The 24,696-nt window shown below is 38.3% G+C and overlaps 1 protein-coding gene across 3 annotated transcripts in view; it reads left to right on the plus strand.

Moving 5' to 3' along the window:
- The first annotated feature begins 7,961 nt into the window (after positions 1–7,961).
- Positions 7,962–24,696, plus strand: part of GREB1 (growth regulating estrogen receptor binding 1) — a 94,059-nt gene continuing 77,324 nt past the window's right edge. For all 3 annotated transcript variants that reach the window (XM_030490687.1, XM_030490689.1, XM_030490690.1), the window contains exon 1: positions 7,962–8,042. The gene's annotated coding sequence lies outside the window, so the exon portion shown is untranslated. The remainder of the gene's footprint in view (positions 8,043–24,696) is intronic.

The raw sequence follows: 24,696 nt of genomic DNA on the forward strand, positions 1-24,696 counted from the left end.
GATTCAGGAAGATTTTTCTATATTTACATGAAAATGATAAAGCCTAATTATTCTTTTAAGTGAAAATTAGATTTTGGAGTAACTGACTGGACTATTAGGAGTTTTGGCTGCGGGATTCTGTTGATCAGAAAGTTTGATTTTAGTGTGTTATTATTTACATTTTATAAAGCTGATAATTAAATTTATCCTACATTCTTTATTACTCTTGTAGATTAAAATATAAATTATCCCCATTTACTCTTATCTTATTGTATATTAAAATGGTTGTGCATTCTTTTTAATATCCGCAGATGTTAATTGTACAAGACATGATTCTTAAAATGAAAGATTTGCTTATTTATCCGAAATTGTTTTCTTCGACTGCATTGATTCTTGATCTGCCACCAGGGGGCAATAATTCCATTTCCTAAATCTGATCTTTTAACGTTAAGACATACTAGAACAGTGGTTTCGTTAAAATTTTTGAGGGTCTATATGTAAAAGTCAAAACATAATTGTCTTGAAAATGCTTTACTTGTGTAATTTAATATTTTATTCTTCACTACTTAGGCATGTAGGTTTTACTTATATTTTGAGCAGCTGAAATTAGACTGCTTTGTAAAATTTTTTTACTGGTGAACCTCATGTAGTATGATAGTGGTGCAAGGTTTGGATTTCATGGGAAATAAGATTTTTTGTGTTCTTTATATTGTCACTGTAATATTGAATAATTTGTTTTGAAAGCCATTATTTTCTTATTCTTTTGTTTGTTACACTTATGTCCTATTAATATTTATTAGCCTATATGTGTAATCCTGAATTTGGGAATTCTATCACCTGATGGGTGCCTTTATATCCTTATATGATATGTATTTATTTTATTTATGTACATAGTAGTTCCAACATACTGCAATTAAAGCCAAGGCTGCCTTCTGTACAATTCTGTATCAAATGCAATCTTCCCTTTAATGATAATAATCTTGTAACTGGATCTTCCATTAGGTGCATGTGTATTGTTGAAAAGATGAACCAGAGGAAATATCTTCCTGCAAAGGCACAAAAGTACAAAATTATCTGTTTAAAATACATATCCATATTTTTGTATATTAATATGTCTGTATAAACCTTCTAGGCTCCCCGAGGTCCTACTAAGGTCCTCAGCACTGCATAGCACTTAGGCATAAAGGTGTAGAACATTGCTATGTAATATTTTATGCTGTAAAATGTAACAATTTAAATCTGTTTCTGGTAATAGTACAGTCTTTCTTGATGTGTTCTGCGTAAACTGACTAAAAAAAATGTTTCTATATACATGGTGAATAGTCATCCGTTAATTTAAGAAGGCAAATCTCTTATTTCTTCACTTTATCATATCAGTATGAGGAAGATCAAGTCAGTTATTCAGATCTGAACAGCACAGTGCTAAACAGCATTCTTTTTTGTGGTGTCCTGAATGACACACCTGAAGTAAGATTAAAAGTCATGGATGTATGTATCATGTTGGACGCATAGGTTTTAGGACATGATATAAACTGAAGCTCCCACTTTTCGTACCTGTAATCCAGAAAAGAAATTACATAGATGGAAAAAGTACTCTATAAGGTGATACTAGGGTTATGAAAATAGCAAGTGCTTGCTGCATATGAACACTGCTGTCTTTTATTGAAAAGGGTTGCTGAATGCTGTGTTCTTAATAAGATTTTTAAACTTGGCAGTAGGCCATCCCTCATCTGAAAGAGTCTAAGGGTTTCTAGGCAAAGGTCTTCGCAGAGCTTGCTTGAAAATGTCATCAACGCTAAGGAGTTTATAAACAGAGTAAGATTTCTGTTGCAACAGGGAATTATTATTTTTGTTTTATCTTTGCAGTTGCAGAGCAGGTGCAAAATTGCCTGATGTATTTCAGCTTTAAATGTATGGAAAAGTTGAAGTACATCCTCATAAGGTGCTTATCTTTATATCTTGAGTTTCAAAGCATTTTTGAAAGTTATTGTTTTTCACTTTTGATGAAGATTTCTCCATTACAGTTTTTTATTATTTAAGAATTGTTTTATTATTTAATTTTAATATTAAATATAATATGAAAAAGTGTTCTGTAGCACTTGAAATAAGAGTAGCTTGCTCTTATGAGTGCACTGAGGCTTATGATGTAGCACATTTACTGATGCTAGGGTTTTCTCTGGGTGCATAAAAGTCGTTCTAGCCTACTCCTCTGATCAAAACAAAAAAATATCTGGTTTTCTGACTATTTTCTTCATCAAACAAAGATAATATCACTCTTCACAAGTTTGACTTCTTGTAGTTTGACACCATGTTTCTGAACTTGACTCTGGAATAGCTGGAGTAATTTCTACTACTTATAGCCATCATTCTATCCGAGGTGACACACTCAGCTTCTTACACACATTTGTTTATAGCCATATTTAATGATCTTTTTCCAGGAATAATCAGACTGGCATGTTACCTAAGTAAAATGCAGGCATGTGATTTAAGTTTTGGTTACCTTTACTCACATGCATGGGGCTGCCTGTAATAAGCCATGTAAGAAGCATGCCATATGGCTGAAAATGCTTGAGACATTAACTTTTTACTGTCACTGTGAAATATTATCATGATTGTTGCTGCTGGGGTGTTTGCTGGGTTTTGTTTGTTTGTTTGTTTGTTTTGGTTTTTAAGTAGTGATTGTATGTATCCATCCTACACTAGAAAACCACTGCTATTTGGTTATGAGTGCTATTTCAGATGAGAAGTGGGCAAACCCCTGTATCCTAGAAAGAGAGAAAAGGCTATGGGCCAAATTAATTGTTCTGGTAGGGGGGATCACTCTGTAGACTGTATATTCAGTAGCAGGGATTCCTATGTCTAAAAAGATTAATTTTGAAGAGGCAAGTTAAGAATTCCATGCAACATCTAGACATAAAAACTGGACAGGATTTCTTTCCTCTCATAATGACTAGGATGTTTTAAATAGCTGTGAAGTGCCTTGTGTGGTTTCTGTAAGGATGTCAAAGATGACTTAGTTTCTAGCATTTCGACATCAACTGAGTTTTGTTGTAATTAGGAAAGTGGTGATTAAGTGGTGGTTAATTTCATCAGTTATTAAGAATCTGATGCTTAGTGTTGGTTATAGTTTGTAAATATGTCCAGTGCTAACTTCAGAATACATCATTTTTTAAATTTGCAATAGATATTTAAATTATATGTAATTTGTTTATTTCCTCATTCTTTTAACTACCTAAATATCTCACTATTCACACAAACCCATCCCCAAGATACTCTTTTCTTTTTCTGTCAAGGATGTATCGGATATTTAGTATTTTTCTTTTAAATATTGTCACTTGTATCATTTGTATTAACTCAAGTAATGTGTGCAACATGAGTAACAGAGAATTTTCTTGCCAGTTTATTAATAGGCTTAAGAAGGCTGAAGTCCCAGGCAGATAACAAATTAAAAAATAGGTGATAGGCACCTAAAATGATTGTTTATGATCAGTAATTCAAAATAAATATTGACTTGTATCAGAAAGTGAATTCTTGAAGGCAGACTCGCCTTTTGTTTGAACATTTTAATCACACTGAGTATCTGTAAACTTTTAGAAAAAGCTTCTATGTATTTTGCATAAAACAGAACACTGCGTCTTAGTGATTATAGCTGAATTGAAATCTTGTGCTAATATTGATGCCTGAGTTGGAATGCTCTGGCTCCTGTTTGGTGTTAGATGTGTAAAGCAGGCACTTGCTCTGTTCATACAGAGAACGAGACTTCTGGACTAGCTTAGAATTTCATGGCTGCCATGACAACCCTTGGGCTGCTCCACAGATCTGTAGGCTCTGCTCAGAAACCTGAGCCTCTGCTGTTTAAATTGGGCAGGCAATCACTGTCTTTGCTTCTGGAGTTCATAGTGTAGCTGTTCTGACAAAGCCAAGAACCTGTTTTGGTGGTCTTACAATTGGAAGTTGAAAGGAACAGTCAGCTTTGAATGAAAATACCATTTATTTGCTAATTTAACTCTGTTGAGAACTTGGATACTTTTGATTTAGCACCAAACCTGTGCCTTCTCTGCAGTGGTATATGATTTACAAAAGGCCTATGAAGAAGCAGCAGAGATTGTCAGAAGTGTCCAAGGTAGAAATCTTGTGCTAAACATGGCTGATGAAAATGCACAGATATTTGAAGACTTTATATTGTGGCTACATCTCATCGCTGACCCTTCTTTGATGGGGAGATTGGGCTAGACACCTCCTGTCATCCCTTCAAACCTGAATTATCCTACGATCCCAGGAACAGATATGCAGGCAATAGACAATGAAGTCTGCAGTAAACAATGAGGTCTGCAATAAACAATAAAGTGTACACTTGTAGGCTTCATACAATGTCAAACTGATCTTTTCTTCTTTATTTTCTATTAGTTTCCTAACACTGTGTGCACTTTTTTGACAACTAGTGAGTATTGAGCTGATGTTTTCAGAAAACGGTCTACGGTGCTCAAGGACCTCTTTACTAAGTGGGTAAGAGTCCATCATTATGTACATTCAGTTAGCAGCTGCAGCAAGAGCAGAGAAAAAAGCATCAAAAGGTGGTATCGTGAAGTGTGGCTTTGGAAGCAACATCCCTCCATTCTCCCCATGCTGAGTTACTTCCCTGTACTTGGACAAAAGCGGGTAGCAAGGAAGAAGTATCTTTGGGATTGCCTGGTTCTCTGGCTGCTGCTGTCGGCTAAAGCACTGGCAAAAACATTGCACCGGTATGTTCCTGCACTGGAGACACAGCAGAACAGGACCCAGCCTTAGTTCCCTGACCAGTGCTGGTGGCTGCTGCTTTCTGCCTGAGCAGCCTCATACAATTCTTTCCTCACCTGCTCTCTGGATAGGTGGCTCTTCTGGCCAGCTGCTTTTGATCTTCCACTGTTCTCTATAGGATATCGGTACAGTTAGCATCTTGCCTCTGACTTCTTTCCCTGGGTGTCACTATGGCTTGCTAAAGCCATAAGGCGGATCTTTTATTGCGCATCCATTGATTTAATTTATTAGTACTTAATTTAATCTGCCTTTTCAATCATCCACTACTATGAGAGATGCCAGCAACATGTCACAGTCAGTATTTGGCTATCCTGAGTAATTTTCTGTCGTTTCACTGTTCTGCGCTGTACAATGTACCAAGCATTGTCAGAGGACTGTTCACCTTCTCTCCAGGTTGATTGGCAAATATGCTGAGAGGCAGTCCATCAGTTAGTCATTGGTGTCCCACTCAGTCATACCACTCTTCTGGTACTGAAGTTGGTTTAAGCTATAGGTTACATATCTTACCTTATAGCTAGTAGTTCAGCAGCTTTGTATTTGGCTAAAAACCCTCTGGTCCTGGAAATATGCTACTTCCAAATCATCTGGCCATTCTAAAGCTTCCTTTGCTGACCATCAGGAAGAAGTTATGACCTTCAGAAATTGTGCTTGACCTGTGACATCTCTGGAATGTTCTAGAAGAAACATTAGCTGATTTTTAGATCTTTTAGCATCAAAATAGATGAGAAATCTGATTCTCTTTTTTTTTCCTTATTTATTTTTAAAGTTTACCTGTTGTTAAAATAGAAACTCATTCAAATTGTGAGCTCTGACTTAGTCCTCTTATGAACTGCAACATAGAAAGCATCAGTTTGAGATGATTACTGGTACTTACCCAGACATTGTTGCTATAATGTTTGAAAGGATTGTTTCTGGTCTGAAAACATTGTTGCATGCACAAGGTTCTGAGGGATTTTCTGCTACAACCTGGGAGTGGTACTCTTGTCCTTTTGGGTTGGTCAAGGTTATTGAAAAGTAGCGTGTATGCTGAAGGTAGGTAGAACATATTTCTGTACATAGTGCAAGATGGTACTAGTCCTTAAAAAGCGTATTGCAGCCCACAGGTCAGGAAGAAAAGTCCTGAAGCTGGCAGTCTGGCTAATTGTCAAAAGTTCTCCAAACGTTCAGGTCTTTACTTTGCCTTGATTTTTGAAAAAGCTTGGCACTGGTTTTGAGACATGAGATTAATTTTGGTCTTTAAATTAGGTGAGACACACCGAAGTGCAAGTCTCTTGAGCATGGCAGCACACCCTTTTGCTGCAGCACACCACTGCAGCTCATTTCTGAGTATTGAATTTAAATATCAGATGCATTTGGTTAAGTTTAAACCATTTGCCAAGAGCTGTACTTGCTGTGTGTTCAACAGGGAGAGGGGATAGAGCACTGCACTATAAATCTTGCTGCAGAAGAGAAAGCAGAAGAAGCTGAATCACATGCTAAATGTGTAAGATTTGTCAAGTCTGGATTATAATTTTTTCTGAAGTCTTCATTTCTGGGCAAAGTGATTGAGATTATTATGACAGTGAACAGACTAGTTCCTTAATTTCATTTCAATCATTTTGGTTATCATTCTCAATCTGAATCAAATCTGTGTTGTTAGCACTAGTTACTGAGCTCGTCCTAGCAGTGAATGAAAATAAAGACGGTGTTCTGATTCTTTTCAAATTGATCAAGAGTTTTATGAAGATTGATCAATAGGTTGTTTTGATAGGGTGGATGTTGCTGTTGTGCTTAAAGAGCCTCCTTAGAAGGAATCTTTCTTTTATTTGTGGGATGATCCAGGGAATGTGGGCAGATGTTTCTCTGCCCTGTGGACCACTTTCTCCCAACCTTAGATGTGTCATGCCTCCTTAGTTGCCCTATGAGGCCACCAATAATGAAGAAATACAGGCTAGGATATCTAAAGTTTTAAGATCACTTGTAATTACTACACCTCCACTGTGCCTGTTCTTGGCCTTGCAGTATTGAACTTGCTGCTTAATTTTAGGCATTCAGTAAATGAGACCTCACAAAGTAAGTGCCTAATACATCTTCATACATCACCAGGTAGAGTCAGGTGCCTCTCAAGGCCTCCAGAGGGAGATCCTGTCCACTCAACTAGTGTTTAACCTTGAGCAAATAAAGTCTTTTAGAAGACTTCAGCATCACCTACCTCTGTCTACAGTCTCTGTAAAAAACATAAACATTTTAGAAAGACTGGTTTATCATGTGTCTGAAGTTAGGTCCTTAAGAAGAACATGCTGGCTAGCTGTAATTATGTGTAATTTTCGAAAGGCACATACTGTTTGTCTGAAAGTGCTTTTAGGATTCATAACTGCAGAAAGTGAAAAAAGACCACTTGAACACATTAATCATTCAAGTTGAAAAGTCAGAGGATTTGTGCCTGTGTTTTCCATCATCTTAAAAGTGATTATTTTATAGTTCATAATTTAAAAAAATGCCACTGATTGCTTTTTCCCTTTCATTCACTACTGCATCATCAGATTATACTGGGTATTTAAGTCTGGCTTTGCAGGGGAAAAATTTGGAAGCTTCTTTAACAAAAAGCTATTTAGAATAAGGATCGAGAAACAAAGAGCATAAACAATAGGTAAGCTGGATTTGGGAGATAACTAGCTATCCAGGGCACTTTTCTTTAATCTGTATAGATCTTTTAAACTAATCTCCAAGTGGCAGGCTTTGGTTACTGTGACAGGATTTCTTTCACACACAGATAAACCCCCAAAGTTTCCAGTTTCTCTGGAAGACTTACACTTTCCCTTCATGTCCCTGGTCTTCCCTATGCATCTTCAGTTTTATCACCCTTTTTCTCTCTCCTCGGGCTGCTGGAATTGTTTGCGCTTTAGACCCGAGAGCCAAATAAGGCATGTCTCGTTGGGAAGATACCATATTCAGTGGGAAGCAGGGGTGAGGATGCATGAGGCTGGAGAGGAAAAAGCAGGGGGGAAGGGTGAGGGGGTTGTATTCTTGACTTTAGGTAGCTGGTGCTGAGAGGTACTGTATTGTGTGGAGGCACAGTCAGAACTAGTTTGTGGATGGGAAGGAGGGAGCAAGGAGGAGGGAGGAGGAAGCTGGGACAGCGAGGGGGGAGGAGGAGAGAGCAGCATCTCTATCTTTCTTTGCAGACCACGCTGCTAAACAGCGAGGGGAGGTTCATGCTTCCCTAATATCCATCACTCCCTGCTTCCAACGTGGTCACAGACAGAGCAACAAAGAGGGTCTCAGAGGTAAGATCCTGGCAACTTGTAAAACTGTAATAAGGAGAAGCAGTAGCAACAACACAGGGAAAAGATTATGAGCACCTGGGAATGCTCAGAGGCGACAGGGGTGAAACTGGAAGCCCAGGTCTCCTGGAGGCTAAAGGCAGTGTTAGCAACAGCAAGAACGGAGTAAGAGGGGAGCAGATCAGCTCCGAGGGGGCTAGGATACCAGCCAGCACTATTTAGCAGTGGTCAGTTTGTGTTGCAACTGCCTGAGTATAGAGAAGTGAGAATGGGAAAGAACTATGAAAGCAAATGCTCTGATACCTGAAATACACGGCTAAATAAGGCTGAACAAAATCTATGAATGGTTTATTTAATCAAAATATCGTTCTGGAGTAAACAAAACAATTCATTAATTTTTGCATGTCAGAAGAAAAAATATAAATGAAAAGCAAAGCCCAGGTCTGCATATTTTGACTTTTTTACATGAAAGTTTGATTTTTCATTTTAGGACAATGTTTTTGTCCTAATGTCAGAAATGCATTTAATAGCAACAAGGAGTTAAAAAAAAGCAAACCACAAATTAATTGTTTTGGTTTGCTTGTTTGTTTGTTTCTGTGTGTTTGTGTGTCAAACAAAATGGGCTGTTTGACAATTATTGCAAGAAAATATTTGTGATACCAAAACAAGATATGCTATTTGACCTGAGAAATACTGTTCCATTTCATTTAGAGAAAAAAAAAACCAACAAAATAAACCCAACATGATTTTGTACTGTCCTGAAATGGAATTTGTAATTATATTTGATTCATCCACACAGCCTAAAAAATCAGCAATTTATATAGATGTATTTATAAAGTTAGTTATTTATTTTTAGTTGTGGGCACTGAAAGCTTAGATGAAGGAGATAGGAAGTATAGCATCTATGCACTGGAGAAACTGATGCTCGCTTTTTCCTTGTGCTTTGTCTCATTTACTTTACTTTTTGAGGTATGAGCTACCTTGGTTTTGATCTAACACCTCATAGACCCTTCTGAAAATTATTAACTAATAGTGGCAGTAATGTCAGTGTTTGTTGTTATACGTGTTGAACCAACTACAAAGAAAATTAACACTGGCTTGTATGTCTTATTCGTAACAGTTTTTATAATTTAATGCCTCTCTTCACTATGAAACATAGAATCAGTCTCCAAAGGTGATCATTCTGGAACATGTGTGCTTAACTGTAAGTTTCTGTGTTTTCATCTCCACACGAGGTAACTAAAATAGCTGTAGTGAGTTGATTGGTGTGTGAATGAGGAAATTAACATCACCATTCTCTGCTGCTTTGGGGAACTTGGAGGTGATGGACCTGAGTTTGATTTTCTTTTTCATCAGTATAAATTTACTGGTACAAGTGTTCTGTACTGGTCTACTTCTTCATTGCCCCATTTTTCTTTTAAGAGAGAAGACCCGCACCACAGCAATGGGGCTTTTCCTTCAGTAGTTTTTACAATTGCTATTTCAGGGCTTACAGTTCTGTTACTATTTTCCAATCACAAATAACAGTCTGACTTTGGTCACCTTATCTGCTGTGGTAGTTGTCAGCTCTAGCTTTAAAATTGTCAGTAGACAATCAGGGTTTCTATTAAAAAAGAAAAGCAAAAATAACTTCTTTTCCTGTCAACCTACCCCTTGCTTACACAACTAGTTTTATTTATTCAATCTATCTTTTGGGTTGCTAAATAAAATTTTTTTTTTTTAATTTTTTTTGTGTTTAGCTACAGTTTTGATTTTCTGAGGTTTTTGCTAAAGAAATAGAATGTTCTCACTTTGGCAAGGTTTAATTGTGTTATGTGCATAAAAAAACCCATTTACAAACCAAACCTAACATGAATCTACTACTGCAGGCAAATTTTATTTGGAGCTAACATTCTTTTCTACTTAGACAATAGTTAGCTATTGTTCTCTTAAAACAACCTTCTAGGAACTGTATTGTTCTGAAGTTTATAAGGGCTGGATGCAAAGCTCCCTAAAGTCAGGAAGAAACATTCCATTGACTTCAAATGGCTTTGGATCAGGCCTGTCACGTGAGATTAGCTCCTGACAGAAGATCTTGTAAGCACAAGCGCAGAACAGAATGATTTAGGGATGGAATTTCACTTATGCCATGATTGTCTTTGCTTTGTGAATATCTGTTAGGCACAATGTTTTTGAAGCAATGCTTCATTTATTTTGTGTTAAAAATGTCTATATTCCTTGGTACTGAAATATATAGTTTTGCAGAAATTTTCTTCTAACTTAGGTCTCAAATCTATTGTCTTTTTGTGTCTATATTTAAAGACTTTATTAAGGGAGTCTGTCTTTGGGTGTAGTATTTCAGATGAGATTTATAATCTCAGTGGTACTATGCATAATATGTACAAAGTTCAGGAGAGAGTTTTCTAACGTGAAATATCAAGTTAAAACAATGGTTTGTATTCTGTTTTCTTGTTAAACTGGAAGAGCATATATAAGAAACCAATGGCTTCCATAGTTTCTCTTTTAAAAAACCACCACCTGCCCCCCCAAACCATTTTGACATATACATTTTTTCTGCATTTGAAACTTATGCAACTTACACAATGTAAAAGTAACCATGAGAAAACCCGTATAGTTCTGTATAACAAAATAAACAGAAGCATTTTACAGCACATTATGTAAAGCCAGACTTGGATTAGGAAGTTGTAAACTTTCAAAGGTGATTCTTGTTAATAAACAAAAGCTGGCCAGACTCCTAAACACTCTAGAGATGCTGGGCATAATTATCTTTAGGAAAAATTGCCTTTGCTTCTTATTGATTGTGGCTCTTCTAGTGAAAACGAAGTCTGCACAGTGAATGATAGGTGATCTGTCACTCCTTTTTTCATCCTCATGCAAAATAAAGCATTTACATACTCTCAGATGAGATAAGCCACAACCATAGGTTTATTTCATGTGAATATGCCCCTACATGGGGGGGGGGGGGAGGCATAAAAGGCTAGTGTAACTAACAACAACTAAAATCTACATACAAACATTCCTACTTATACAAAACCAAGAAGACTGCATTTTTGTATTACATACATGCACAGGGGAAAGTGTTGTATCTTTAACTACAGATGAAAATTCTTTGATTTTTTTCCACTTAGACTGTGGTTAATGATTCAGTCAATCAGTAAATCTGACTAACTCTTTAAAACTTTTGTTACCCAGACTGTGGCAGGAGATACTGTAGTTTACTAAAGAAATTTAAATGTGTCACTTATGCTTTTTTTGTAGACATTTGTAGCTGTTCCTTTTTAATTACACTTAAGGATTCCAAAGAATTTTGGTTTTATTTTCAGTTTGTCTTCATTTGCCATTATCCATGTGTTGCCTTTCACATTTGAATGTTTTTGTGAGGAATAAAGGAAGTCTAAGAAGTAACATAGCCAGTGGTGTATTTCTAAAGAAACAGTAAAAGAAAATTGCCATTTAGATATTGTATGTCCTAGAAAAAATGCTGTAAAATATAAATACAGACTGTTATATGAAGAAAATATAATTTTTCTAGCTAAACAGCCCAGCAGTACTTTATGTACTAAAAGCAATCTGTTGGAGGCATATTTTATGTAACTATGCAGTAGATAGAAATGAAAAATGATTTGTAGAAAGTATATTAAGGTCACAGTCATAAAAATAGGCAGTACTGACAAAGAATTGCCATCAAGGATGTATTATAGGTATGAGAATTCCACCCGATACTTAGCTTTAAACACGTTTTGTGGTGTTTTAAATGGTTGCCTGCAAAATGTATCCTTGTTTTTAACCTAGCTATCTTAGTTTTTGGAGTTCCTTAGTAGGAAAGTGTGGGGATAGGTCTTCTGTTTTTATAATAAGGAGAAAATACAGAGATTTCATCTTTTGGGATGGGAGTTTTTTATTTCCATAAATTTTCTTATCCCTTATCCAAATATAAACATTTATGTAAAATAAAAATAATGATCTCATCCTATCCTGTGAAGTTCTAGTATCATTATACAGTGCTTTGAAATGATGAGATTATTTCTAATGATAATGCTCTTCTATTACGATTTCATCACACAAGTCCTCAAATACAGGGTATATGTATCAACTGCAAGAGGACATAAAAGGGTATATAGACAGGTTTAAAAGCACAGGTTTCGCTTCTATCAACTAGAAGAGTAGTGCATTAAAAAAGGATAGTATAGTCTTTTCTAATTTGGAACCACATTTTCACATGTACTTTCCCAGTTTCTGTATGAACTAGGGATTGAAGTAGCAAACTAATACCCTGTATACAAAGTGGTCAAACCATATGCATAGAGTGGTGGATAAAACTGTAGATATCTCTGCTGTAATAATTCAGGATGTTACTTGTAATAACAGTAGTGGAAGTATTTTTGAACACAAGAATTTTTGGAAATTGCTGGAAAGTTGTAAAGATTGTTTCATCCTAATCTGACAGCTCTTTTCATCCCAGAGGTAATGAAATGGTTGATCTATTATGTAAATGCGTTTGTTTTTAAAGAGAACATTTGTGACTTACTTGACTGCAATGGAAAAGGATGCTCTAGTTAGTGAGGGATCTCAGTGGCATTTTTGTATAGCTGAAACTATAAATGGTTTGGGCCCTAATTGTTCAAAACCCATGCATGAATATGCTGTGGAGATATGCATAGACATACGGATGTAAATTTGCCTCAATCATTCCTGCTATCCATGAAAAAAAGGTAACTTTTCACTCTCATTTGAGGAATAAATGCGTTTAGGCGCCAGCCAGTTCTGACTCGCTAGAATATGTCTTAGATGAGTAGTTTTCACATTTATCATTTTATTCAATTAAAAGTCTGTCAAGAGGCACTATACGCTTTGCTGTTTTTCTCCTTGTTTTGCTATATACCCAGGTTTTTGTCATTTGTCATCTTTTCTGTGAAGAGCATAGCGTTCACATCAGTGGTAATTATGTCTCTACTGCTTAGAAGGCCCTTGAAGCAAGAGAGCCTTAAAAGAAAAGGGGTAAGCTAAGTCTTGTCTTCTCAGCACAAGATGGACGTTTGACCCAATATCTAGCCCCTCAGCTATGATACAAGCATCTTACACACTTACAGCACAGCATTATAATTTATCTCCTGCTTTGAAGTTCGCGTGATGCTGGAAAAGCAGGAGCAGAATCTCAGTGATGTAGTGCTCTGTAGTACTCTGCCTCACAGTGGGGTCCCCATTTGAAAGACCATTTAGAAGGAATATTTCCTAGGCAGTGGCATTAGTCCAATCCCATGTGTGTGATACATGGCCCAGCATGGTGGGGACCATGAGATACTGACCAGACCTACCCATGCGAGCTGAGCAAAAAGCAATGTACAGGGCATATTCAGTATTCAGAAGAGCTTCCAAAGATCTGGAAAAGTCCCCTTAAAATCTGTGAAGCAAATGTGGGTGCAGAATCAGAAAGATGATGTTTGGAAAGCTCTGATCTTCCACTTCATACTACAGTCCAGTCTCGAGGGGCAAATGGGCTTCCACAATGTGAAAAGAGGGTGCAGCTTCACAAGGAGAACTTGGTATAGTTTTAATATTGCTGATGCGTTATTGTGTAATTTACTGCTTCTTATGTAATCTGAATGTATTGGAATGTGTTTCCTCTTGCTGCTTAAATTATTGTTTATAAAGTTAATCTTGAATTAGTTGAAAATTTATTTTTGTCTAGCGATGCTTGTCTAGGTCTTGCTCAGATTGAAAAACAAAGAAATTGTAAGTATCCAGCTTTCAGAGTAGTAAGGTCAACCTCCTTACATCCTAGGCATGAGTCATAAAATCACCAAGGAAAATTATGTTGTGGAGTTTGATATTGGTAAACCTTCTGGTCTAGTTCTTACCACTGACGAGGACGCTGTGTACTGTTGCTCCAGGTCAAAGTGCATGGCAATACGCAGTTACTGACAGCTTTGAACAGCTGAGTTCTGAACCACTGGTTAGATCCTTCTGACTCAATTTTAGTACCAGGCCTCAAAATTCAGCAATAAATATTGGGTATTGCTCTGAAGCCATACATGGCAGGTTCATATTACTGTGGTAGATTCCCAGGCATTTATCTGTGATGTCAGGAGAAATTGATACCAGACTCTTTGAAAGTCCATTTCTTTTTATGTAATACTTGTGGGAGAGCCGTCATATCATACACTTTCTTGCTTAGGGAGCTCTTTATGGAAAATCTGGGTACGGGAAAGAAGCCATATAGTAAAATCGTAGAATCACAGTATATCTCAAGTTGGAAGGGACCCGTAAGGATCACTGAGTACAACTCCCTGCTCCTCTCAGGACTACCTAAAACCAAACCATATGACTAAGAGCATCATCCAGATGCTCCTTGAGCTTTGACAGGCTTGGTGTTGTGACCACTTCCCTGGGGAGCCTGTTCCAGTGACTGACCACTCCCTCAGTGAAGAACGTTTTCCTCATGCCCAATCTGAACTTCCCCTAATGTAGCTCCATTCCATTTCCTCCTGTCCTATCGCTGATCACCAGAAAGGAGATCAGCATCACCCCCTCTGCTGCCCCCTTGAGGAAGCTGTATACTGCCATGAGGGCACCCCTCTGTCGTCTCCAAGCTGAACAAGCCAAGTGATCTCAGCCACATTTCAGAAGTCTTGGCCTTGAGACCTTTCACCATCTTGGTTACCCTCCTCTGGACACACTGGACACACTCTAATAGTCTGATGTCCTTATACTGAGGCACCCAAAACTGTGCACAGTACTTCAGGTGGGCCTGCATCAGTGCAGTGCAGGGTGGGACAATCACCTCTCTCAACCAGCTGGTGATGCTGTGCTTGATGCACTCCAGAACACTAGGGAACTTCACCTGACTGGCATGGTTTTTCAAATATGATGGACGGTGGCTTAGCAACTTCATTCGCCAGCTCCCTCAGGACCTGCAGATGGATTTCATCAGGTCTCAGGGACTTGTGCACATTCGGGTTCTTAAGATGATCTCAAACCTGATCCTCCCCTACAATGGGCCTAAGATCTTCATTCTCACAGTCCCTGCATCTGCCTCCCAAGATTCGAGTGGAGTGGTCAAAGCACTTGCCAGTGAAGACTGAGGCAACGAAGTCATTGGGAACCTCAGCCTTCTCCAAATCCAGGATCGCCAGTTCTCCTGTTTCCTTCCAGAGAAGCCCCACATTATCCCTAGTCTTTTGTTATTGACATACCTATAAAAGCCTTTCCTGTTATAGAATCATAGAATCGTAGAATAGTTAAGGTTGGAAAGGACCTTGAGATCATCTAGTTCCAACACCCCTGCCATGGACAGGGGCACCTCGCACTAAACCATGCCACCCAAGACTCCATCCAACCTGGCCTGGAACACTGCCAGAGATGGAGCATTCACAACTTCCTTGGGCAACCCATTCCAGTGCCTCACCACCCTCACAGTAAAGAACTTCTTCCTTATATCTAACCTGAACTTCCCCTGTTGAAGTTTGAAGCCATTACCCCTTGTCCTATCATTGCAGTCCCTGATGAAGAGTCCCTCTCTGGTATACTTGTAGGCCACCTTCAGATACCGGAAGGCTGCTATGAGGTCTCCAGGCAGCCTTCTCTTCTCCAGGCTGAACAGCCCCAACTGTCTCAGCCTGTCTTCATATGGGAGGTGCTCCAGCCCTCTTATCATCCTCGTGGCCCTCCTCTGGACTTGCTCCAACAGCTCCATGTCCTTTTTATGTTAAGGACACCAGAACTGTACACAGTACTCCAAGTGAGGTCTCACAAGAGCAGAGTAGAGGGGCAGGATCACCTCCTTCGACCTGCTGGTCATGCTTCTTTTGATGCAGCCCAGGATGCGGTTGGCTTTCTGGACTGCAAGCGCACACTGCCGGCTCATGTTAAGCTTCTCACCAACGAACACCCCCAAGTCAGGGCTGCTCTGAATCTCTTCTCCACCCAGCCTGTAGCAGTGCCTGGGATTGCCCCGACCCAGATGTGGACCTTGCACTTGGCTTGGTTGAACTTCATGAGGCTGGCATTGGCCCACCTCTCAAGCGCGTCGAGGTCCCTCTGGATGGCATCCCTTCCCTCCAGCATATCAACTGAACTACACAGCTTGGTGTCATCGGCAAACTTGCTGAAGCGCTCTCAATCCCATTGTCCATGTCACCGACAAAGATGTTGAACAAGATTGGTCCCAACACCAATCCTTGAGGGACACCAGTTGTTACCCGTCTCCATTTGGACATTGAGCTGTTGACCACAACTCTTTGCGTGCAGCCATCCAGCCAATTCTTTGTCCACTGAGTGGTCCATCTATCAAATTGATTTCTCTCCAATTTAGAGATAAGGATGTCATGCAGGACAGTGTCGAATGCTTTGCACAAGTCCAGGTAGGTGATGTTAACTGCTCTGCACCTGTCTATCAGTTCCGTAGCCCCTTCATAGAAGACCGTCATATCTTTGACATCCCTGGGCAGACTCAATTCTATCTGGGCCGTAGCTTTCCTGACCTGGTCCCTAGCTTCCCGGACAATGTTCCTGTATTCTTCCCAGGCTGCCTGTTCTCACTTCCACCTTTTGTAAGCTTCTTTTTCCTTCTAGGTTTTCTCAGCAGCTCCATATACATCCATGGAGGTCTCCTGCCTGATTTCCTTCTTGTCGGGATGCAACACTTCTGAGCTTGTAGCAGGTGATCCTTGAATATCAACCAGCAGTCTTAGGCCCCCCTGCCCTTCAGGCCTTTATCCCACGAAATCTTACTAAGCAGGTTCCTGAAGAGGCCGAAGTCTGCTCTCTTGAAGTCCAGGGCAGTGAGCTTGCTGCATGCTCTTCTCACTGTCCCGAGGATCTCAAACTCAACCATCTCATGATCACTACAGCCAAGGCTGCCCTGGAGCGTCACATTCCCAACCAGCGCCTCCCTGTTGGTGAGCACGAGATCAAGCATGGCACATCTCCTTGTCGGCTCCTCTATTACTTGCAGGAGGAAGTTGTCTTCCACAAAATCGAGGAACCTCCTGGATTGCTTGTGCCGAGCCATACCATCCCTCCAACAGGTATCAGGATGGTTGAAGTCCCCCATTAGGACTGCGAGCATGAGGGCTGCTCCTATCTGTCTGTGGAGAGCTTCATCCACTCAGTCCTCCTAATTAGGTGGCCTGTAGCAGACCCCTTCATTAATGTCTCCCATTGCCATTCTGCCTTTGACCCTGACCCACAAGCTCTCTGTTTGCCTGTCCCCAGGCAAAGTTCCATACTCTCCAGCCTATCACTGTCATAAATAGCAACTCCTCCTCCCCGTCTGTTGGGCCCGTCTTTCTTAAAGAGCCTATAACCTTCCATTCCAAAACTCCAGTCATAGGAGCCATTCCACCACGTTTCTGTGATTCCAACAATGTCATATCCCCGTAGCCATGTACACATCTTTAATTCTTTTTGTTTGTTCCCCATACTGTGGGCATTTGTATAGAGCCATCTTATCTGAGCTCTGAATAAAGCCGACTCGTTGGCTGGAGCAGCCAAAGTACCTCTGCATCGCTCCGAGCATTCATTAGAGATGCTGGCATCCGACTGGTAGTTTTGGGATGGATTGGTGCCCCTCTCCCCCAACAAATCTAGTTTTGATACAATTGTTTTGATACGCTTCTGGGTACAATTCTTAGTGGACTGGGAGAGCAAAGGTGGGGATTTTTGAAAGGCAAGCTATTAATTTAACGTACTCATCTACAATCCGTCTTTACACTGAGAATCCTACATCTTCCAAATTAATGGTCACATACAGAGATCTAACACAAAAGAAAAAGGGCTTCTGTTCAGAAAAATAATAGGAGGAACAGCTAGGAAAACAGGCAGCGTTGCTGTTTTCTAGGAAGATGTACTTAGCACCGGTGACAGAATAGAAGGGAATTACAATCAGTTTTCTTTTCCTTAGAATTATTAAGGCACGGAGTTTGCTGATGCAAAAAGTGGTCTTATTCATACCATTTCAGCCAGCTATGTTAATGAGGCTCTTTGGTTAATGGACCTGTCATTCTTCTATAGACCTATCTTTGGCTCCACCACTGATCATTCTTTTTTCTGTTATTCTCCTGTCATATATTTTACAGTTTAATTCATGTATGTTTTGTATTACCGAGACTATTGCTTCATCTGATTAATTCTGTGCTCCCACCCATCTGAGTAATCAAGCCGTAACATCACTATCCATATGGACACCATTTGTATGGATGCATATCTGCCTAATGGGCTGCCATGTACTGTATGTACCAACTCAGATACATGTTTTTATCTACAGTTTGGGTGATTAGTTAAAGTGCATAGATAATGATAGTATTCTCCAGCCATAACAAGTATTTTGCTAAATTAAACACTGCAATATTATGTAAAAAAGATGTGCTTATTGAAAAGCTAGAAAATGACTTTATAATCCCAGAAAATGCAAATGCTTCATTATACCTATGTTTTTTAAGCATTTTGTTATTTCTGTGCCTTAAAGGATCCCTGCAATGTCAAAAGGTCATTTTATCTTTTTCAATTTCATGTGAATTAAAATATTAACACCTGTAAAATCTCAGGCAGTGACTGCGTGTAGTCTCCTATAGATGTTAGTATAAGTCTTTTCTTGTGTGTCTTGTTTTCTTTTATACAGTGAAGTTTCGCAATGCATTCTGATGCTTATTTTATTTCTTGTCTTTCTGTTATGCAGGCAGCATTTCATAAGCACAAGGGGAAGCCAAAGGCAGCTGAGGGTGCAACTGAGAGTATCAGTTGGTATGAAAAAGAGCGCAGCAAGTGGGGCATGTGATGTGGCTTCTCAGTTCATTCCCAGGTTTCAGCCCACTGGTGATATTTGCTGTGTGAATGGCTTTCTCTCTTGGGTTCTCAATTATTCAATTGTTCAATTATTTCCCTACAAGGCAAAACTTAAGCATTGTTCTGGAGCTAATTTCGTTTAAAGACTATTCCCACTAGGCAAAATGGATGACACAATTACTTATGACTTTCTTAATCCCACATGATTTTGTAATACAATTTAAGTAGGTCTCTTACCCTGTGTGTAATGTGATGCAACATCCCTGTTCATATATCACATGCTTTTAGTTTCATGCCAAAAAATGTTACCCTGATAAAAGCTGCAATACAGCCTGCATAATAATTGAATTAAACTGGGGGAAAGACCACACACAGTAAAAGGTATGTTAGGGCCGTGAAAGCCCAACAGAGGCCTAAAGACCCTTTGGCCAAGTGTCAAATGACGTGAACACGATCCTGCAGTGTGAACGCAAATTATTCCCTTGACATAAAGGCCAGGCACCTCCTCCTGGGCCAGATGCTTATAGCAGTAGAGGTGTAAGGTCATGTTGACCAGCCAGTCTGGATGTGAAGTAGCGGCAGCAAGAAAGCAAAGCTTTATGGATGGTGCTGTCCCCATTTCAAACTAGCTATATTGCTTCACAATCTTTTCTCTGCTAGGTGGCATTGTTTTTGCGTGTAATTTGGTTTCCTTGGCAATGTGTTCATTTTCTAAAGAAAATTGAATTCAACCTAAATCTTACTATGTGTTGGAATTATCCCCTTAAACTTTGCAAGTGAGGTCTTAATCTACAGGGAAAGCTTCTCTGCTGTTTGTTTTTTGCATTGTACACTGTGAATCCAGGATGAAATACGTTTTCTTTTTAAGGTGCATCTTTTGATATATCCAATTAGAAATTGCTTGCACTGTTGTGTGTGTTAGGTTATATGGTGAAAATCTGGCAACTCCGAATGTTAAATTGACACAATGGAGGAAGAATAATCTGACAAATAACAGATCTATTCAATCTTACATCTTCCGCCTACATCAAAATTAAGTGTAACAGCAGCCATAGATTTTGACTGCACTCAGGGCCATGTATGAAAGCATGCACATGAAAATCTAATGTGTTTTACTAAGGCTTTATTCACACATCCTCTTCTGACTGCAGCTGTGCTGGCTAAGAAGGTTACTGCCCCTAGTACCTCATTACTGCACTTCTGTCAGAGGTTATCACAGGTGACTCTGCCAGCTGAGCCATTCCCGTGCATGGTTTTTGCTTGAAATGAATGGGGGTGGGTGGTACAGATCTATTATTTTAACAGTTTTGACTTTTTCTTTTTTTTTTTTTTTTTTTGGGGGTAAAACTGGCAGGGCAACACCAGAGCCTCTATAAAAGTGATTGTAATCTTTTCAGTTGACACTGCCAGAACTGGAAGATTTGTTGATGGCCTTATGTAAATTGAACTTACCTCACTGACATTTTTAGTCTTTTCATGTTGCTGTATAGATATGACCTTAGGTTCGTATATATGTTTTCTATTTGGGTGTAGTTTATATTATCTATGGTCAGGATTCGGTTAAATGAAAATATTTACAGACTTGTGGTTCAATAGAGCTTTTTTCACCCAGGTTTAACTTTATCTGTTTTACATCATGCTGGAGCTGCTCTGAGGGCTCTGTGCTGATTCAGAGTCAAATCCCCTGTTCTTTCTAAAGAGATACAATTTATTTTTGAAATAACAAGATAATCACTAAGCAAAAATGCTCAGAGTCTGGTTTCGTTCAAAACCCACCAAAACCAATAAGATTGATTCTAACAGCCCTTGTATGGCTATCAATCATCAGCATTTTGTCTGAATACTTTTTGAATTCTAAAACCAACTCCCCTCTTTTTTTTCTTCTGTTTTACTTTTGGCTGGTATATGCCTTATTTTTTATGGTAGTAAATTAATACAGAGGAGAAGAGAGTTTCTAAAGATGGAAAGATTCATGGTCATTCTAATCACATTCCATTCCTTTTGTGAATTCAGTTTTGCTCTTTTCTGATAGACATCTACATTAAAGTAAATAAACATTGCCTGAGCTGAGTAAATATTAGGTGATTTAGAATTGGCTTGAAAACAAGCATTATATTCCCAATGGTTGCATTATAAATTATGAATAGTTTTATATTTCAAATGATGACATGTATGCTTTCTTCATCTGTTGTATTATCACTGATATGTCATTGACTTGTAAATTAGGAGGAATATTGTCAGTGTAGAACAAAATTTTATCAATGCCAGTTTGAAAAACAAAAATCAACGCAAAACAGTTTACCACTTTTTAAAATTAAAGTTTATTTAGAAGAGTATATACTGTGAAATCCGTCAAATTTTGTCCTCATTCCCAGCAATAGAACTTCACAGGACAATATTTTAGTGGTATGTCACAAAGGTGGTTGTCAAAGCATAAGAGATGAAATATAGACACTACTTTAGCTGAACTCCAAATTTGTACATACTTATTGATCGTCAGTAAATTTGTCTTGTTAGAATTATTACTTACATATGTGATTTCATTTCTGTGTCTAGAGTCGGTTTTCAACAGGACTTCCTATAATAATGAATGGGAGAAGGGTGTTTCTCTACGTATTTGCCAGGCTGTGCAGAAAATGTTGTTTAAAAGCTGTATTGTATTGTTAATGATTCTATGATTCTATGTTAAGACTCCCAGTGTCTTGACTAGGTGTGTATTTCTACTTGACCATTTTGTTCAGTTTTAATCCCTCAGAAAAGGGAAAAATGAAACTGCTTAATTAAAAGTACCCATGGTCATCTCTGATAGTTTTGTGGAAAATGTTTTCCTGAATATTCTGGAAAACAATGGGAAAAGGATCCGATTAAAAATCACACTGTGTGTAGGGAGGAAAACATTTTGAGAAACATTAAAATTACATTTCTTTTTAAAATGTGAACATGTAGAAATTGACATCAGTCCTTAAACTACAGCATGCACACCATTTAAAATGTGGACATTTATTGAGTGGAATTACATTAGCAAGCAGCATCCGCATGTTAGAAGTGGAATACTGCACTGATTAGGTAGAAATACCATGGGTATATGTGCACAATGCAGAACTACCAAGAAGCTTTAGACAGTGGTTTGTGAACAAAAGAAGACGAGAATGATTTCAAAACCAGAAAATTGATTTTTTTTTTCTCATGACACTTTTCCTTCTGCCCTTTTTGTAAAATCTTCTTAGTGTTCCCACTGGTACGTTAGGACACAAAACAATTATGAAAAGCAAATGAAATCCTTAGTTTATTGGATAAATTTTGAAAGAATTTTTGACATGGCTGACCATCCTTCAAATAAGGATGTCAGAGTGCAGAGGTCAGGGTATAGAAGCCTTAGGATATCAAAAGGTGGTGAGAAGAATGGCTGGGATTTCCAGCAGCCTAAGAGTGCTCTTTTGTCTCTAGTGGTCAGTTGTCGAGGATGATGCCTGTGGACATCAAAGAAATGTCTAAACAGTGTTATCTAGGTCTGTCCTTTGCCCCCTGCCATGTAATGCGCCTCCTTTCAGGAAAACATTGGGAAAGCTGAGAAAGCGAGTTGTCCTATGCTAGTACTATTAATTCAGCAAGAAAGTGGATCAATAACATTTGCACTAACCAGTAAAACAATCTGTTAGTTCCTAAAAACACAGATTAGACAAGCCTATAAATTATACATTGCACATCCAAGAATCAATTTTAATGTTTTTTTACAACGTGTATGTAATGAGACCTTACTCTTTAAAGAATTCCTTTTCTGCCTGCTTTGACATATTATAGAGAACTGTTCTGAGAAAATGAAACAAAACCAAACCCCCACCTTTCTTAATCCTTGCAGAGAAGTTTGGGGGGTTTTATTGATAGGTTGTATGTAATGAGGTATTTTAAAGTGAAGAAATTAGTTTATATTGATGCAATTCATGCTTAAAACATTTACTTTGATGTCTGGAAGTGTTATGCCATCATTTTCAAGATGGGTTTGTTTCCTCATCAACAAATAAAAGTTATAGTAGCAAAATAAAGCTTATACTTTACATATTTCAGCTCCTGTATTGCCTATTCACCCTTTTTGTACACTGGAGAAGGAATAACCATTGTTATCGCTTTCTTTTTGCTAAATGCAATTAAAAAGTCTATTCTGAAAATGTTTTAAGAAGTTTATTATGAGTATTTTCTATCATCATCACCTGTGTGCAAAAGCAAAAAGTATTATTTGCTCCTTGTATTTTGTACTTTTTTTTAGAGATCACAGCTCTTCAAATCCTCAGTGTTGCGAAAGATATTGCAAGTTTTAGTGGTGAACAACCAGTCTGGGGCCCAAGCCACGCGAGAGCTCATTGAGCCTAAGATAGGTAGCAGCAGAGATGAAGTCAGACTAGAAATGGGCCTGTGCTTGTGATTCCTGTGAATCTAACTCTGGGGTGAATCTAACTGGGTTTTTTTATGGATTCAGAACCAATGATGGTGCCTATATGATTATGCAATTCTGCTGTCATTCTTAAACTAAGTCAACACAATATAAAAACATTCTTTGCAGGATTGAGGACTAAGTAGAATTTCTCGCAATGGATCAGTCGCTAGGAATACTTAGTAAAACTAGATTTTAGGATTCTCTGCTGCTCTGTGCACATTTTACTAAGTGTATATTATTATTAATTAGAATATACTAGAAATCTTTGCTAATAAACTAGGCCACATCAGTATACATAATTGCATTATTGTCATAAGAAAACGATATGAATTCAATGTCAGATACTTAAGCCAAATTGTAATGTAAGTATTAAAAATAACACAAACCTGTGGTTGAATCAATTACACTTTCTTAACAAGAGGAAAATGGAGCTGAATTTGTCAGTACATAGTTAAGTGACATCTTTAAAATATAGCTGAAAATGTAGACGCAACATGCTTTCAAATGTGTGAAATTAAACTGTTTAAGGAGAATGTGTTTCTCTACAATAAAATTTCATTTTATTGTAATTTAGGACCGAAGAGGAAACTTAGATATAAACATGTGAGTTAGCTTTAATTAGAAGAACATGTACAATAGTATTATTGTTGCTACACTATACTTAGTAACAAGTAACAGATGTGCTGGGATAATTGTTATTTATTTGGGTGGATATTGCACTTGAAAACTGATATTTTGGGCTTCTAGATGGCTGACCATTACTTATCTTCCTATATCCTTATCTAGTAAAGAAGATGAAGAGCTACAGAGTTGCTAGCCCGCGTGACCCAAGAGAGGCTAGATTATTTTATTAGTTTTCGTTGCTGCACTGAGAGTCCAAAGTAAATGCTTTTCACTTTCAGAGTATGGATCTTGAACACTGGTAACAGCTTGTGTATTCCATAGTTAATATATCTTATAAGATAACACTACATTTAGAAAAACATGGAGAACAAAGTATTGCACCTCGTGTAATATTTTATCATTTTTCTTACTACACCTGTATTTTTTCTTATCACAGTTGCATCCTGATTTTGCAAACAAACATCTCTGTCCCTAGCTTTACACAAGAGAACATTTCCAATGAGTGAAGAAGGACCAAGTCCATGCCAAAGGGTAGTGTTTGCAGAAGTGAGATCCTGTAGTTAAATTCTGATCCTATGGCTAAATAGATGAATTTAAATTTTTACCAGGCCTGATGCATGTCTACAAGTATCATATTTCAGCAATGGCTTAGATAGTAGACTTAGCTAATGAATAGATCACTGCTGTTGTTTGCCAGCCAAAAGCATGTTCTGTTGTGTCATGAATGCATAATTTATAGGTAAGAATAAGAAGACAGAAGTCAAGGAAGCAAAAGAAGAAGGTAATTTCTGTCATAAAGATTTCCAAACCATCTTTGAG

The sequence above is a fragment of the Strigops habroptila genome, chromosome 6 (genome assembly GCF_004027225.2).
Source record: "Strigops habroptila isolate Jane chromosome 6, bStrHab1.2.pri, whole genome shotgun sequence".
NCBI lineage: Eukaryota > Metazoa > Chordata > Aves > Psittaciformes > Psittacidae > Strigops > Strigops habroptila.